The sequence below is a fragment of the Oncorhynchus mykiss genome, chromosome 12 (assembly GCF_013265735.2).
Source record: "Oncorhynchus mykiss isolate Arlee chromosome 12, USDA_OmykA_1.1, whole genome shotgun sequence".
NCBI classification, from domain to species: domain Eukaryota; kingdom Metazoa; phylum Chordata; class Actinopteri; order Salmoniformes; family Salmonidae; genus Oncorhynchus; species Oncorhynchus mykiss.
The window spans coordinates 90,667,458-90,685,085 of NC_048576.1; the positions used below are offsets into that span (position 1 = coordinate 90,667,458).

Here is a 17,628-nt window from a genome sequence, read left to right on the forward strand (position 1 = left end):
CCCTCTCCTACTAACAGTCTGGTTACTGGTGAAGGGGTCATCTGAAGCACTGAGACTCTCTATTGCCCTTCTTCCCCTCTTTCTCACAAACATTCTCTCTCTCTCTCTCTCCATCTCTCTCTCTCTCTCTCTTTCTCTCTCTCCTCCAGCTCTTCTTATACTCCTTAACTGTTGGTGGGGAAATCCAGTGCCTTTAACTTTCTGTTATGTCCGAGTGTGTTTTTTTGTGTTTTTACCTCCTAGTCCTGAGAACGTGGCATTCCAGTGCAGAGGGCCCGGCGGTTAAGTTCACAAAGGGATACTGAGAGAGGCCGGAGTGAACAGAGATCCTTTGTACAGGATGAATGTGGCCATGAGAAGTTGGGGATGGCATGGTTTGAGAAACATCACAAAGTTGCCTTTGAAAAAAGTCCCAGTTCCACTGGAAGAGAAACCATGTCTAGGTTGTCTAGTTTCAACATAAGGCCTTGGCTTGATCTTGGTTGCGTTCCACTGGAAGAGAAACCATGTCTAGGTTGTCTAGTTTCAACATAAGGCCTTGGCTTGATCTTGGTTGTGTTCCACTGGAAGAGAAACCATGTCTAGGTTGTCTAGTTTCAACATAAGGCCTTGGCTTGATCTTGGTTGTGTTCCACTGGAAGAGAAACCATGTCTAGGTTGTCTAGTTTCAACATAAGGCCTTGGCTTGATCTTGGTTGTGTTCCACTGGAAGAGAAACCATGTCTAGGTTGTCTAGTTTCAACATAAGGCCTTGGCTTGATCTTGGTTGCGTTCCACTGCTTAAACGATGAAAGATCTTACAACGCCTGGATAGATATTTTACCTATCCCCTAATCACATCATATGTTATAGCAATCTGCCAAACGATGACACAGTCAATGATGTTGTGTGCAAGCATTGGTTGATGCATGAAACGTCTAAGCAGTGGAATGCGACCCATGTCTGCTGTGACAGACAGGACCAATAAGAAAAAGAGAACACTGACTGTCTCTACCTTGCTCTGTCCAATCGATATATTCGATTAGTGATACTCAGCCACTCTTTGAAGACAATGGAAGTGTCTCTGTATCTCCATATAAACCCAGAGAATTAGACAATTGTATAAAATAAGACAAAAGGAAGTTGAATGAGAGATCATCAGACAGATCAACCTTCTAACATTATGTTTGATACTTCATAATTTGTATGTATTTCCTGGGTCTGGGACTTTAAAACAGGCAAGTGTGAGGGCACCACATCTCCATCTGGGGTCCTTCCCATCAAAACCTTGAGGAACAGCACTCCAAAAGGCTAACTCCAATCTTCTCTAATCAACAAATCTGCAATATCAATAAGGAAGTAAGTCAAATATTGCTTTTCACATCCACACAAGAGGAGAGTTTTTGTACCCAAATGTGACATTCTGTTAGCAACTGCCGGTAGCTATGGATGCTAACTGGCGCTGGCCATTGAAGAGCACATGTCACATTTCAATCATTATTTGCACGGGCAGTTTTTGTGCATATTTATTTTATTGTTATTTTTCAGTATGTTTTCTGTATTTGTAAAATTTGGGGTGGTATGAAAGGTGAGTTTCTGAGGTTTCCAAAACTGTATTGCACGCGGTGATTGGACACAGTTAGACGCGGTTGGGCAGAGGGTCTGGATCAACTGTACACATTAGCCCCACTGTAGGGGGGACTCTACAGAACATGGCTGTATGGTATTCTTTTCCCAAGAGCTAGCCTAGCCCACTATCATCCTAGTAGCCTACCTGTTACTATCAGGATAAGGTAAGACACAGATGCAGACCGTGTCAAAGTAACTATGTTTATTACAGCAACAGGGGCAGAGGTACAGGACGGCAGGCAGGCTCAGGTCAGACAGAGGTCGGTAATCCAGAGAAGGGGCAAAGGTACAGGCCGGCATGCAGGCTCAGGGTCGAGGGCAGGCAGAGTGGTCAGGCGGGCAGGCTCAGGGTCAGGACAGGCAGAGTGGTTGGTCAAGCGGGCGGGCTCAGGGTCGAGGGCAGGCAGAGTGGGCAGGCGGGCGGGCTCAGGGTCGAGGACAGGCAGAGTGGTCAGGCGGGCGGGCTCAGGGTCGAGGGCAGGCAGAGTGGGCAGGCGGGCAGGCTCAGGGTCAGGACAGACAGAGTGGTCAAGCGGGCGGGCTCAGGGTCGAGGGCAGGCTGAGTGGTCAGACGGGCAGGCTCAGGGTCGAGGGTAGGCAGAGTGGTCAGGCTGGGCAGGCTCAGGGGCGAGGGCAGGCAGAGTGGTCAGGCGGGCGGGCTCAGGGTCAGGACAGGCAAGGATCAAAACCAGGAGAACGAGATAAGATCGACTGGGGACAAGCAGGAGCTGACTAGTAACCGATTGCAAGTTCAAATCCCCGAGCTGACAAGATACAAATCTGTCGTTCTGCCCCTGAACAGGCAGTTAACCCACTGTTCCTAGACCGTCATTGAAAATAAGAATTTGTTCTTAACTGACTTGCCTAGTTAAATAAAGGTAAAATAAATATAAAATACAAAACCGCTGGTTGACTTGACTAACAAGACGAACTGGCAACAGACAAACAGAGGACACCGGTATAAATACACAGGGATAATGGGGAAGATGGTCAATGACTGGAAGGGGGTGGAGACAATCACAAAGACAGGTGAAACAGATCAGGGTGTGACAGTTACCTACTACAGCATGCTGGCCTGCTACTGTAGCTGCCTATAAACTGCTTTGCTATTATTACTGTCATTCATACTTCACAATTACCATTCATTCCAAGTCATCTGGCTCCACCATTGTCAAGACAAGTCACTGAAGTCAAAGTCAACTGATGCCTTGATGTCATGTATCACCTTCATTCCTCAAAAACACTGAACTGTTCATTTGCCATTAGCTGGGCATCACCTTTACCTGTCCAATACAACTCATTCCTTTGATACAATCATATTGATGTTTCTCAGTCTTGGTTGGTCGGTTTCCAATGGAGAATCTCAATTGAAAGTGTTTTTTAGTCCAGGACTGTGCTTAATCTGTGTCCAGGAAACCATCCCTTAATGTGTTTTAGTGCACACAATCAAATGGGTTGGAAGATTTTGAGCTTTATTCTCAGTAGAGCTCTGCTACCCGCCCCGAGCCCAACAGGCCCCAACATTATACATCAGGTTAGGTTCGTGTAGGGCCTGTTTTTCATCAAAAACTAAGGTAAATCAGGGCTCAGGTATCACTAAATTGATCGCTAACATGTGCAATATGCGCCTGCTCTGCTCTGCAATAATGTCATATCTGACTAAGCTCATAACATGGTGCCAGAAATGCTTCAACCTCATTAAATTTAAGACAGGAGAGATTATTTCCCAGAAAATAATAATGTTCCTTGAGTTTTGTTGGAGATTAGAATAATGATAAGTAGCTAACAGCTAACTTCTCTTGTGTCTCTTCATTGAGCAGAGCAGCACAAGTGGAGCTGTTGCTATACTCAGACTCAGAGTCACCATGAGCAGAGTGCATGCAGATCCTCTCATGCTCTGTCAGGTTGGATGGGGAGCATCTCTCCAGAGATGGTCTCTCCAGAGATGTTTGATCAGGTTCAAGTCCATTCAAGGACATTCACAGTATTGTCCCGAAGCCCCTCCTGCATTGTCTTGACTGTGTGCTTATGGTCATTGTCCTGTTTGAAAGTAAACCTCCGCCCGAGTCTGAGGTCCTGAGCAGTCTGGAGCAGGTTTTCATCAATGATCTCCCTTTACTTTGCTCTGTTCATCCTTGTCTCGATACTGACTAGTCTCTCAGTCCTTGCCGCTGAAAAACATTCCCACAGCATGATGCTGCCCACCACCATGCTTCACCTTAGGAATGGTGCCAGGTTTCCTGAAGACGTGATGCTTGGCATTCAGGCCAAAGAGTTCCATCTTGGTTTCTCCTGGTCTGCCTTTTGGCAAACTCCAAGCAGCAAACTTTGAGATATCAGCTGATATATATAAAATTTGATTTGATTTGATTTTACTGAGGAGTGGCTTCCGTCTGGCCACTACCATAAAAGCTTGATTGGTGGAGGGCTGCAGAGATTATTGTCTTTCTGGAAGTTTCCCCCATCTCCACAGAGGAACTTTGGAGTTCTGTCAGAGTGACCATCGGGTTTTTTGGTCACCTCCCTGATCAAGGCCCTTCTCCCCTGATTGCTCAGTTTGGCCGGGCAGCCAGCTCTAGGAATAGTCTTGGTGCTTCCAAACTTCTTCCATTTAAGAATGATGAGGCCACTGTGTTCTTGGGGACCTTAAATGCTGCAGACATTTTTTGGGAACCTTCCCCAGATCTGTGCCTCGATGCTATCCTGTTTTGGAGCTCTACAGACAATTCCTTTGACCTCATGGCTCGTTTTTTGCTCTGGCATGCACTGTTAACAGGTGGACCTTCAATTAGACAGGTGTATGCCTTTCCAAATCATGTCCAATCAATTTAATTTACCACAAGTGGACTCCAATCAAGTTGTAGAAACATCTCAAGGATGATCAATGGAAACAGGATGCACCGAGTCTCACAGCAATGGGTCTGAATTCTTATGCAAATAAGGCATTTCTGTTTTATATTATTATACTTTTTTTGTCATTATGGGGTTTTGTGTGTAGATTGCTGAGGATTTGTATTTATTTAATCAAGTTTAGAATGAAGCTGTAACGCAACAAAATTTGAAAAAAGTCAAGGGTTCTGAATACTTTCCGAAGGCACTGTATATGACTGTTCCTCATCTCGGCCATGTGAGTAGCACCCTTCCTGTGGCAGACATTAGCTAGGTTTCCATGAACCATTTTTAGACATTTAGAAAGTTGGCATAGAAGATAGATGCAACAATTGCCTGTTAGGCTGCGTTTCCATGTAACTATCTTGTGTTGATAAAAACAGCCGGACATAATGACGTCACATGCAAACACCTACAGTGTCGAATAAGAATGTAGTGGTTAAAGGGTTTCTATTATCCATTTAGGCAAACTGCATTAATAAATTGGTGACAATTGAGCCGGTATGCCGTCCCACCTATCTGTTTCATGTCTCAGGTAGTCCTCAAAATCCTGCATAGGGGGAAAGCAGCAATTGACTAATATTAGCCATATTCTGATAATTCTCATGTGCCAACGTATTGCCACGGCCCATGCCATGGTGAAATTTGGACTCCTGTAGAGCTGAAATAATTGGATGGTGAAACTTGCCAGCCAACCAGAAAGCAAGGCGAAGCAATTCAGGCATTCTTGAAAGTCAGGACAATCCTTGTCTTGCAAAGAAACATTATTTTTATAGTAAAAAAATAGATTTTTCAAGCAGTAGGCATTTAGAATTAAATGTGGAGTGGAGCTTTTTAGTTACTAGATGACATCACGTGCCCTGCGTATCTTCAAAAGTATTCTGCAGTCATCATTTATGCAAAAAACACAGTTTCCATCATCATTTGTTGTTGTTTGAAAAATGTTTGAAAAAAAGAAAATTCCACTCCTGTTGAACGGATAAAAATCTTGTCGATCTTTAGAAAATGTCTCCTGTGTCTGCCGTTCCATTACACATGCCGCAAATAATTTTTTTTGACACTGCTTTTGTCGAATAAACCTGGGTCAATGGAAACCTGCCTAGTGTTCAGTTGCATTGATGTAATGCTTCTAGTCTGTCAGTGCTGCAGTTCAGCTGTGTCTGTTTGTGTTGGATGACACCAGATCCCCCAGTGGGAGTGAACATCCCTGTGTGGATCCAGGTGCCAGAGGCCTAACCCTCTCTCTCAGGGGCCCCTATCAGTACTGGAGACACACACGCAAGCCGCAAAAACACATATACAGTTTAAGTTGTAAGTTTACATACACCTTAGCCAAATACATTTAAACTCAGGTATTCACAATTCCTGACATTTAATTTAATTTAATTTAATTTCCTTCCTCATGAAGCCATCTATAGTGTGAACAGCACCAGACCCTCCTGCAGCAAGCACCCCCACAACAATCTTTGTCCCCATGTCCAGTTGCAAACCGTAGTCTGGCTTTTTTATGGCAGATTTGGAGCCGTGGCTTCTTCCTTGCTGAGCAGCCTTTCAGGTTATGCCGATATAGGACTCGTTTTACTGTGGATATAGATATTCTGTACCTGTTTCCTCCAGCATCTTCACAAGATCCTTTGCTGTAGTTCTGGGATTGATTTGCATTTTTTTCACCAAAGTACGTTCATCTCTAAGAGACAGAACGCGTCTCCTTCCTGAGCGATATGAAGGCTGCTGTTTGTAAACAATTGTTGAACAAATTACTTGTGTCATGCACAAAGTAGATGTCCTAACCGACTTGCCAAAACTATAGTTTGTTAACAAGAAATTTGTGGAGTTGTTGAAAAATTTAGCTTTAATGACTCTATCCTAAGTGTATGTAAACTTCCGACTTCAACTGTACGTGTACAACTGTACATGGACGCATGTACACTCACACCACACAAACCATGAGGAAGTTACACAGGTATATAAAAACAGTACATGTTTTCTTATTTGTCACATTATTACATTCTGAGAATCTACATTTTCACAATGCACACATTAGGAATTAATTTCTTCACATATCGTCATACATCAGTCTACAAGTCATCATCCCCACATCTGTGGGTATACAACCTTATGATTCACTCAAGTTTAACTGTGGTCTTTAGAGTGGAATGCATGCTCAACATCTTGTTCTGATCTCTACATAAACTCTCTCTCTCTCCCTCTCTCTCTCTCCTTCTCTTTTTCTCTTTTTCTCTCTCTCTCTCTCTCTCTGTCTGTCTGTCTCTCTCTCTCTCTCTACATAAACTATGTTCCTGAGCCACAGCTCTAGTGTAAATCCCCACCTGAACTCCAGCCCCACACAAGCCCGTCAGTTCATCTGCTTCTGATTAGTGACGACATGAGCAATGCCAAATGGAAGATATGGATCTCATTCCTCTCCGCAGACAAAGGCTCATTCATTGGCAGAAAACAAACGTACGATGTGGGAAGGTGATTCCCCCGAGACTTGGACCTGGTCCTATACCTGGTCTGTTCTGGGTCTCATGTTGTCTCAGGGAATGAGGTCGCTGTACACAGTACAGGATAGAGAGAGTGAAACTGTGTGTGTGTGTGTGTGTGTGTACACGGGACGGGTGTGGGTGTGGCTTGGAGGAGACAGGGAAATAGTTATTGTAGGTTTCTCTTTATATCTATGGTCCCTGGAAACTTCTCCCAAAGTCTCTGGGTTTTTTGGTTGAAGGGTTTCTGGGATCGGGAGCAAATAAGCAGGGAGGAATCCTCCAACCTGGATTTCTGAAAATACTGGGGAACTGGGAACTGGGAAATACATCTGGAATTCTGCAACCCTAGGTGAAATAGAATTAATGACAAATGGACTTCGTGATCTTTTATTCATTCTTAACGGCTAGTTGATGAAGAACACAGCTTACATATTGCTTTGGAAAGGTGTCCTCCTGTAGTTGTCATCATTATAGAACCTCAGTACCTAACGTCAGTGTGCTTGTCCCTGTGCCAGAGTCTCAATCAGTTCCTAACGTCAGTGTGCTTGTCCCTGTGCCAGAGTCTCAATCAGTTCCTAACGTCAGTGTGTTTGTCCCTGTGCCAGTGTCTCAATCAGTTCCTAAAGTCAGTGTTGTCATGATGTTGGCCTCTTTGGGTATAGCAAGCCCCATCCCCCTCTCTCTGCCTCCCCCTTGCTTCCTTCAACTAGGTTGCTGTGGTCAGAGAGATGTCGTAAATTCCTGAGAAGACCCTGCCACAGGGCCACACAGTATAAGAGGCAGAGTAAATTGTCATAGAGGACAAAGGAATTCCTTCACCTCACAGAACTTGAGGTATGAAGAAATTTCATGTTCCAGAGAAAGTATAAAAGATCGGTGAAGAATCCAGCTACGAACTGGTCCATTTGTCACAACTTGGGGAAGCTCATGGGAGACGGTGTGGCCACATTACTATAACACTGTTTATTGGGGCGGCAGGGTAGCCTAGTGGTTAGAGCGTTGGACTAGTGCAAGTTCATATCCCCGAGCTGACAAGGTACAAATCTGTCATTCTGCCCCTGAACAGGCAGTTAACCCACTGTTCCTAGGCCGTCATTGAAAATAAGAATTTGTTCTTAACTGACTTGCCTAGTAAAAAATAAAATATAATAGCCTCAGATATGAGATTTACATCTAATTGTTGTATAAGATGAATGAGTGAGTATGATACTAATTGTGTCATATGATTTTGGACTGTTTATTGAAGGAAAATACAATTTGGTTTTGAACTAAATCAGAGAGCCCAGTTAGGGTCAGACATCCTGGGACAGCCTTTTCGGCCCTTCCGAATAAAACCCCCACTCGGGTTTTCGATCAGCAGACCGAGCTTACCTCAATTACGAGATGGCTAAAGGTTGCAGACCATTTTTCTCCAATAGGAGGACAAAGGTTGTAGACCATTGCTGAATATTTTAACCATACCGCGTGGTTAAAACCTCTTAAGGCTAGGCAGAATACTGCCCCCTTTGGAGGAATTGCGTGCCCATAGTAAACTGAAAAAAAATCTGTCAAAAATTGCTAATATATGCATATAATAATTATTATTGGATAGAAAACACTCTAAAGCTTCTAAAACCGTTGGAATTATGTCTGTAAGTATAGCAGAACTCACAGGGCAGGCATTCTTCCAAACTAGTTTTGGGATCATGAAAGTTGGGGCAACTTTGACGTGATCGCCCCCACCCTTCCCAACCAGCTATGGATCTGGGGACACTTTATATGTCTTCCACTAGATGTCCTCATTCAGTAGAGCGTTTAATCGTTCAAATCCCGCGAGTTTTGGCCCTATGGGAGTGAATTGAGTGAGTGCCGCGAGAAAATACCTGTGCGTTAGGGCGCGAATTGGTCCCATCCATTCCTTTGTTCCAGCACTCCGGAGGAGAACTAACAATGACCGGTTGAATTGAAAATTGCTTTGTACGTTTAGAACATCCTAAAGCTTGATTCTGCACTTAGTTTGACCTGTTTAGTCGACATATAATATGTAATTTTGAAGTTTTGATGCGCAACTTTTCCGGACCAGAGGACATTTTGGGTGCATTTCAGCTGATATTGTTAGCAGATGCTAATACAAAGACACAAGACTTGAAACCAAACGATGTTTTGGGTAAGTATGAACCCTTCCAGTACATTCTGAACGAAGACCATCAAAGGTAAGGGAATATTTATGCTGAAATTGTTTGTTTCTGTTGACTCCAACATTGCGGAGAAATGTTGCTTATATCTGAGCGCCGTCTCAGAATATTGTATAGTGAGCGATTTCTGTAACATTAAAAAGAAATGTAACAAAGCGATTGCATTAAGAAGCAGTGTATCTTTCTAACTCTATGTAGAACATGTATATTTAGTCAAAGTTTATGATGTCTATTTACGTTATCTTGCGGCGCTACCTATATTTTCTGCGGACATTTTTCAGTATTTTCTGAACATGAATTCAATGTAAATGGACATTTATGGATATAAATGGCATATTATTGAAAAAAAAATGTACTGTGTAACATGTCCTATTACTGTCATCTGATGAAGATTTTCAAAAGGTTAGTGAATGATTTATTTTTTAATCCTGCTTTTATAATTTTATATTTTCTGGGACAAAATGGCTGCCTCTTGTCTTCGTTTCGGTGGTGGTCTAATATAAATATGTGGTGTATTTTCGCCGTAAAACATTTAAAACATCTGACATGCTGGGAAGATGAACAAGGTGTTTATCTTTCATTTGAGGTATTGGACTTGTTAATGTGTGGAGGTTAAATATTTCTAAGAATATTTTTGCGTTCCATGCACCACGTTCCAGCTGAACGTGGGAGGGGTCGTTCCCAAAAGGGAACCCTAACCCGTCATCAGGTTATTAAACTCTTAGACTATCGATACCGACAGAATAAGAACAAGTCTTTGATATTAATTACTAGTCTGCAGCTAGGAATTCGGTATCATTGAACGCGAAGAACGACAACCGCCGAAACATCCATCTATAACGAATGTCACTTTGAACTATCCCCTCTAACCACAACCGAGAGAGAGAGGGAGAGAGACGGACAATTCTACAAAAGACACAAACTTTTCACCAGTGATCAAGACGACACACTGAGCGTAAATATATATATTGATTGCAATTGTTCCTGAATGAGTGAGCGTTCATGTGTAAGGGATTAGCATTTCAATTGTTATAATTATCACTCTGTAGGGACTTCTTAGTCGACCCCCACTTCCCCTTTTGTCTAATGAGCCGCCATGCCGGTTTAGCCCACTAGGGCACATTCTCATTTCATGTAACCACATTTACCTTGTTTGTTTGTTTATGCATTTCTGTGAATTACTTAGTTAGTAATAAATAAGTGATTTAAGACAATTGATGTATGGATGACTCATAGCGAAGACTGGGTTCGTGCAGATAATCAACAATTTACGACGTTTGGAATGAGACTAACGTGAGGTAAAGTAAATAATTCATTAATTCGACGACTAATTGATCAGATAAAATATCTGAAATGTTACTTTAGGAAATGATAACTTTGTAATCTGAATATTTTTCCTTGGTGCCCCGACTTCCTAGTTAATTACATTTACATGATTAATCAGTTAATCGCGTAATACTAATTACAGAGAATCTTTGATAAAAACTATGTCTTCAGTTTAATGATAGTAAAGACATGACAGTGTGTTTGTCCCTGTGTCAGAGTCTCCATCCTCCTGTGTGGGTGTAGTGATGTGTGTGTTGGACTACTTCCTTACGCTCTGGGTATTAAAGTAGATGCTTGAGTACCTTATTTATATGGAGTCATGCTTTTGTGTACATCTACACTATTTGTCCAGTCCGTCTGTCAGTCAGCCTTAATAATTCATTACATGCCAAAGTCAACGGCTCCCGGTCATATCCTTGACAGGAGGAGAAGTGATGACATACCTTTAGAGAACAGACAGCCTTTCACAAGAGACCAGGGTTGGGGAGTAGCGGATAAAATGTAATCCGTTACCTGTAAGGGATTACAAAAAACGGTAACTGTAATCCGTTACGTTACCAGCCGTTACGTTACCAGCAAAACAAATTGTAATCAGATACTTTTGAATATCTAGATGATTATTTCAAGGTTTACCTTTAAATTCCAAAAGGATGATTGCGAGAGAAAAAAATTGTTGACACTGTTTTCTCAATGACATTCAAATCAGCATTGATAAAAGGCACAAGTTTGTTAAGTTTGTTCCACCTGAGCGAGTCACACCACAAGTCAGAGACCACTATGATGAATCGCCAAATGTGTTTGATGGATAGTGGGAAAAGCGCAGGAATAGGCTTTTGTAGCCTACAGTCAAAGCTATGTCTTCCAATGGTGCGACTGCTGTCGGCATCCAACGATTATCCAATTTGAATAAATACTTGGAAGTATGGATGACAACATTGGTGTAGTTTACGGCGATACGGATATCACTTATTATTGATATCTACATAGCACATTGATGTAAATCATACTGCTGCTCTCTCATTTAGCTATTTGCTCCTTACAGACTGTGGTTGTTGAGGATGGCTGTTCACAAATCTAAATGTGTATTTGAACCTAATAATGGTTGAATTCAAGAAGTTTAAGCTGCCTATCAATTATTGTTTTTGAAACCAGTGGACAGCCAGTGAAAAATGCATTCTTGCAACAACTGCATAGTGCGGATCCCAGCCATGGAATAAAAGTGGGGCGTTTATTGCTCAATCAAATTCATGCAGATAAAAAAATGAATCCATAGGCCTAATGAACACATGCTCAAACTCATAAACTTTTCATTGACTTAAAGGGGCAATCTGTAGTTGCTACATCCATTTTTTGACATATATATATATATTTATATATCCATTGATTCTTGAAGAATATACAGTGCCTTGCGAAAGTATTCGGCCCCCTTGAACTTTGCGACCTTTTGCCACATTTCAGGCTTCAAACATAAAGATATAAAACTGTATTTTTTTGTGAAGAATCAACAACAACAACACACCATCATGAAGTGGAACGACATTTATTGGATATTTCAAACTTTTTTAACAAATCAAAAACTGAAAAATTGGGCGTGCAAAATTATTCAGCCCCCTTAAGTTAATACTTTGTAGCGCCACCTTTTGCTGCGATTACAGCTGTAAGTCGCTTGGGGTATGTCTCTATTAGTTTTGCACATCGAGAGACTGAAATTTTTTCCCATTCCTCCTTGCAAAACAGCTCGAGCTCAGTGAGGTTGGATGGAGAGCATTTGTGAACAGCAGTTTTCAGTTCTTTCCACAGATTCTCGATTGGATTCAGGTCTGGACTTTGACATGGCCATTCTAACACCTGGATATGTTTATTTTTGAACCATTCCATTGTAGATTTTGCTTTATGTTTTGGATCATTGTCTTGTTGGAAGACAAATCTCCGTCCCAGTCTCAGGTCTTTTGCAGACTCCATCAGGTTTTCTTCCAGAATGGTCCTGTATTTGGCTCCATCCATCTTCCCATCAATTTTAACCATCTTCCCTGTCCCTGCTGAAGAAAAGCAGGCCCAAACCATGATTCTGCCACCACCATGTTTGACAGTCTTCTCCTTGTGTGAGCTGAAAGTTTAGAGGGACGGCCAGGTCTTGGTAGATTTGCAGTGGTCTGATACTCCTTCCATTTTAATATTATCGCTTGCACAGTGCTCCTTGGGATGTTTAAAGCTTGGGAAATCTTTTGTATCCAAATCCGGCTTTAAACTTCTTCACAACAGTATCTCGGACCTGCCTGGTGTGTTCCTTGTTCTTCATGATGCTCTCTGCGCTTTTAACGGACCTCTGAGACTTTATACGGAGACTTGATTACACACAGGTGGATTGTATTCATCATCATTAGTCATTCAGGTCAACATTGGATCATTCAGAGATCCTCACTGAACTTCTGGAGAGAGTTTGCTGCACTGAAAGTAAAGGGGCTGAATAATTTTGCATGCCCAATTTTTCAGTTTTTGATTTGTTAAAAAATTTGAAATATCCAATAAATGTCGTTCCACTTCATGATTGTGTCCCACTTGTTGTTGATTCTTCACAAACAAATACAGTTTTATATCTTTATGTTTGAAGCCTGAAATGTGGCAAAAGGTCGCAATGTTCAAGGGGTCCGAATACTTTCGCAAGGCACTGTAACTTTGAAATGCCTCATGAGCTTTTAAATATAGCTTTTAAATATAAGCTTGTATTGCTCCAATGTTTGTAAACATTGTAAATATAAACAAACACTGCATAGCCTCATGGCTAAAACAATCATTTTGATATCATGGATGATATGTCCTTGCATCCATAGTTATGTCTATTAATCTGAGAGTGGTTCAATTTCTCCAGGCCCATCTCTCAGCTTTTAACCAAAACAGAGGTGTGTAACGATTTCGTTACTGTTTTATCTGTGGATTTGACCTTTAAACAGCTGCATATTATCAAGATATCAAAGTGTCACCAACTAAAAGGGTAACAATAGGCCTATAGTAACAATAGGCCTACAGTAACAATAGGCCTATAGTAACAATAGGCCTATAGTAACAATAGGCCTATAGTAACAATAGGCCTATAGTAACAATAGGCCTATAGTAACAATAGGCCTATAGTAAATGCAGCATTCATATTTCACATGTAAATAGCACTTTTCAGTAGTTCTCAAAGCATACAATTCCATGAGCGCAGAATTTTACTTTTCAACTTGAATCAATGAGCCCCATCAGTCCTCCATGACAACAAAATCATAAACAACAGAGTAGGGCTGGCAAATAAGTCCTTAGTTGTGGGGTAATGCTTGTGCAAAACAATTTGGCTAATCTATATCCCTTATTTCACCTCATTTGCTCACATCGTATATAGACTTGTTTATACTGTATTATTGACTGTATGTTTGTCTTACTCCATGTGTAACTCTGTGTCGTTGTATGTGTCGAACTGCTTTGCTTTATCTTGGCCAGGTCGCAATTGTAAATGAGAACTTGTTCTCAACTAGCCTACCTGGTTAAATAAAGGTGTTCTCATCTGGCCTACCTGGTTAAATAAAGGTGTTCTCAACTAGCCTACCTGGTTAAATAAAGGTGTTCTCAACTAGCCTACCTGGTTAAATAAAGGTGTTCTCAACTAGCCTACCTGGTTAAATAAAGGTGTTCTCAACTAGCCTACCTGGTTAAATAAAGGTGTTCTCAACTAGCCTACCTGGTTAAATAAAGGTGTTCTCAACTAGCCTACCTGGTTAAATAAAGGTGTTCTCAACTAGCCTACCTGGTTAAATAAAGGTGTTCTCAACTAGCCTACCTGGTTAAATAAAGGTGTTCTCAACTAGCCTACCTGGTTAAATAAAGGTGTTCTCAACTAGCCTACCTGGTTAAATAAAGGTGTTCTCAACTAGCCTACCTGGTTAAATAAAGGTGTTCTCAACTAGCCTACCTGGTTAAATAAAGGTGTTCTCAACTAGCCTACCTGGTTAAATAAAGGTGTTCTCAACTAGCCTACCTGGTTAAATAAAGGTGTTCTCAACTAGCCTACCTGGTTAAATAAAGGTGTTCTCAACTAGCCTACCTGGTTAAATAAAGGTGTTCTCAACTAGCCTACCTGGTTAAATAAAGGTGTTCTCAACTAGCCTACCTGGTTAAATAAAGGTGTTCTCAACTAGCCTACCTGGTTAAATAAAGGTGTTCTCAACTAGCCTACCTGGTTAAATAAAGGTGTTCTCAACTAGCCTACCTGGTTAAATAAAGGTGTTCTCAACTAGCCTACCTGGTTAAATAAAGGTGTTCTCAACTTGCCTACCTGGTTAAATAAAGGTGTTCTCAACTAGCCTACCTGGTTAAATAAAGGTGTTCTCAACTAGCCTACCTGGTTAAATAAAGGTGAAATAAAAAAAAGAAAAATAAATATACTTCCGTATTTACAAGTCCTATTGTTGAAGATCAAGGGGTATAACATTTATTGGAATGGCTGGAATTCTGGTTTTTAATGTAAAGATATAATTTAATCATATTCTCATATGCAATAGAAAGCAATGGGTTAGTTCGAAGAAGCCTACATAACCAACCCAGAAAGTAACATTGAACATCCAACTAAATGTTAACATTGATTTAGCAATATGTGTTCAATTGGTAACATACATTTGTGTCTTATTCTAATGCCTCTTAATAAGGGGAAAGCAATCTAAAAGTAACTGAATGTAATAAGACTACGTTACTGAGTTTGGGTAATCCAAAAGTTACATTACTGATTACAATTTTAGACAGGTAATTAGCAACTGTAATGGATTACATTTAGAAAGTAACCTACCCAACCCTGCTAGAGACTCACCCATTGACCTAACAACTGCACACACACCAAGACACACACAGACACACGCACGCACGCACACACACACGCACAAAGAATGACTCACTTTGTTAGGTATAAAACAGATGCCAGCGCTAGAATGACCTTTTACCTTTAGGCTGCACCACTGTGACTAATACTTCAAACAGTTAACGTCTCCTGCTGCACACACGCATGCACACAGGCATACACACATACACACACATACACTCGCATGCACACACACACACACACAGACATAAACACACACTCACACAAATACACAATGATGTCTTTGAAATGGGTTCAGAGCCAGAGGCACGTAATGCATGCCACCAGGGCGTCCCAGTATAGCTGGAGTGACCTGACAATGGGCCATAATCTGCTCTTTAAACAATGGTTATCACCACTGTACTGTAGAGAAATATCTGTAAACCACAGTGTTCACTGTACTCTGTTTATATGGGGCTTTATAGCTGTACTGTGTGTGGAAGCTAGTTGGCTGATATTTTGCTTTGGAGGGGAACCAACAAGTTATCAATGTGTGTCCATAAAATAGTCAATATGTGCCTTTGTCAACTATATAATTTGATGTTAAATAGAAACCAATTCCTGTTAATCCAACAGGAATTGAGGTCAACGACCCATCCCACTGCTGAATCATTCCTAACTCCTAACATGGATGCCGTACAAGGGAACTGGAGGACTAGGTTCTTCTCTGCTAACTACAGTAGTGATGTGTCTCTCCTCCCCAGAGGGGTTCTAAGATGACACATGGAATTGTTTTAAGAAGGTCATACCATGGATCATTCAGCTATTTGATTTAGAATTTGGCCTTTACTAGAAACACACTGAATAAAAAACACATTGAATACTATAGAAACCCATTGAATAACACATTCATAAATGGAAAAGAAGACAGTCGTTTTAGTGAGAAAACCAATTTTCGGGGACGTCTCCTGGTCTGAAAAACTAGCCTGGTCTCATAGAATTGATGCAACATAGTTAACGTATGATATGTTACGTTTGGTATGGTTACATAAAGTACAAACTAAATGGTCAGGGTGTGTGTGGGCGAATAACGCAAACTTTTAGCAACCCAAAGGTCGAGAGTTTGAATTTCATCACGGACAGCTTCAGCATTTTAGCTACAGTGCCTTGCGAAAGTATTCGGCCCCCTTGAACTTTGCGACCTTTTGCCACATTTCAGGCTTCAAACATAAAGATATAAAACTGTATTTTTTTGTGAAGAATCAACAACAAGTGGGACACAATCATGAAGTGGAACGACATTTATTGGATATTTCAAACTTTTAACAAATCAAAAACTGAAAAATTGGGCGTTCAAAATTATTCAGCCCCTTTACTTTCAGTGCAGCAAACTCTCTCCAGAAGTTCAGTGAGGATCTCTGAATGATCCAATGTTGACCTAAATGACTAATGATGATAAATACAATCCACCTGTGTGTAATCAAGTCTCCGTATAAATGCACCTGCACTGTGATAGTCTCAGAGGTCCGTTAAAAGCGCAGAGTGCATCATGAAGAACAAGGAACACACCAGGCAGGTCCGAGATACTGTTGTGAAGAAGTTTAAAGCCGGATTTGGATACAAAAAGATTTCCCAAGCTTTAAACATCCCAAGGAGCACTGTGCAAGCGATAATATTAAAATGGAGCCTGGCCGTCCCTCTAAAATGGAGCCTGGCCGTCCCGGACCTGGCCGTCCCTCTAAACTTTCAGCTCATACAAGGAGAAGACTGATCAGAGATGCAGCCAAGAGGCCCATGATCACTCTGGATGAACTGCAGAGATCTACAGCTGAGGTGGGAGACTCTGTCCATAGGACAACAATCAGTCGTATATTGCACAAATCTGGCCTTTATGGAAGAGTGGCAAGAAGAAAGCCATTTCTTAAAGATATCCATAAAAAGTGTCGTTTAAAGTTTGCCACAAGCCACCTGCGAGACACACAAACATGTGGAAGAAGGTGCTCTGGTCAGATGAAACCAAAATTGAACTTTTTGGCAACAATGCAAGACGTTATGTTTGGCATAAAAGCAACACAGCTGAACACACCATCCCCACTGTCAAACATAGCGACTTACAGCTGTAATCGCAGCAAAAGGTGGCGCTACAAAGTATTAACTTAAGGGGGCTGAATAATTTTGCACGCCCAATTTTTCAGTTTTTGATTTGTTAAAAAAGTTTGAAATATCCAATAAATGTCGTTCCACTTCATGATTGTGTCCCACTTGTTGTTGATTCTTCACAAAAAAATACAGTTTTATATCTTTATGTTTGAAGCCT

The 17,628-nt window shown here is 41.3% G+C and overlaps 1 long non-coding RNA gene across 1 annotated transcript in view; it reads left to right on the forward strand.

Annotated features, from left to right (window-relative positions):
- The first annotated feature begins 1,244 nt into the window (after positions 1–1,244).
- Positions 1,245–17,628, forward strand: part of LOC118937776 — a 34,368-nt gene continuing 17,984 nt past the window's right edge. Inside the window, exon 1 of the long non-coding RNA XR_005035196.1 lies at positions 1,245–1,338. This is a non-coding gene — a long non-coding RNA (uncharacterized LOC118937776). The remainder of the gene's footprint in view (positions 1,339–17,628) is intronic.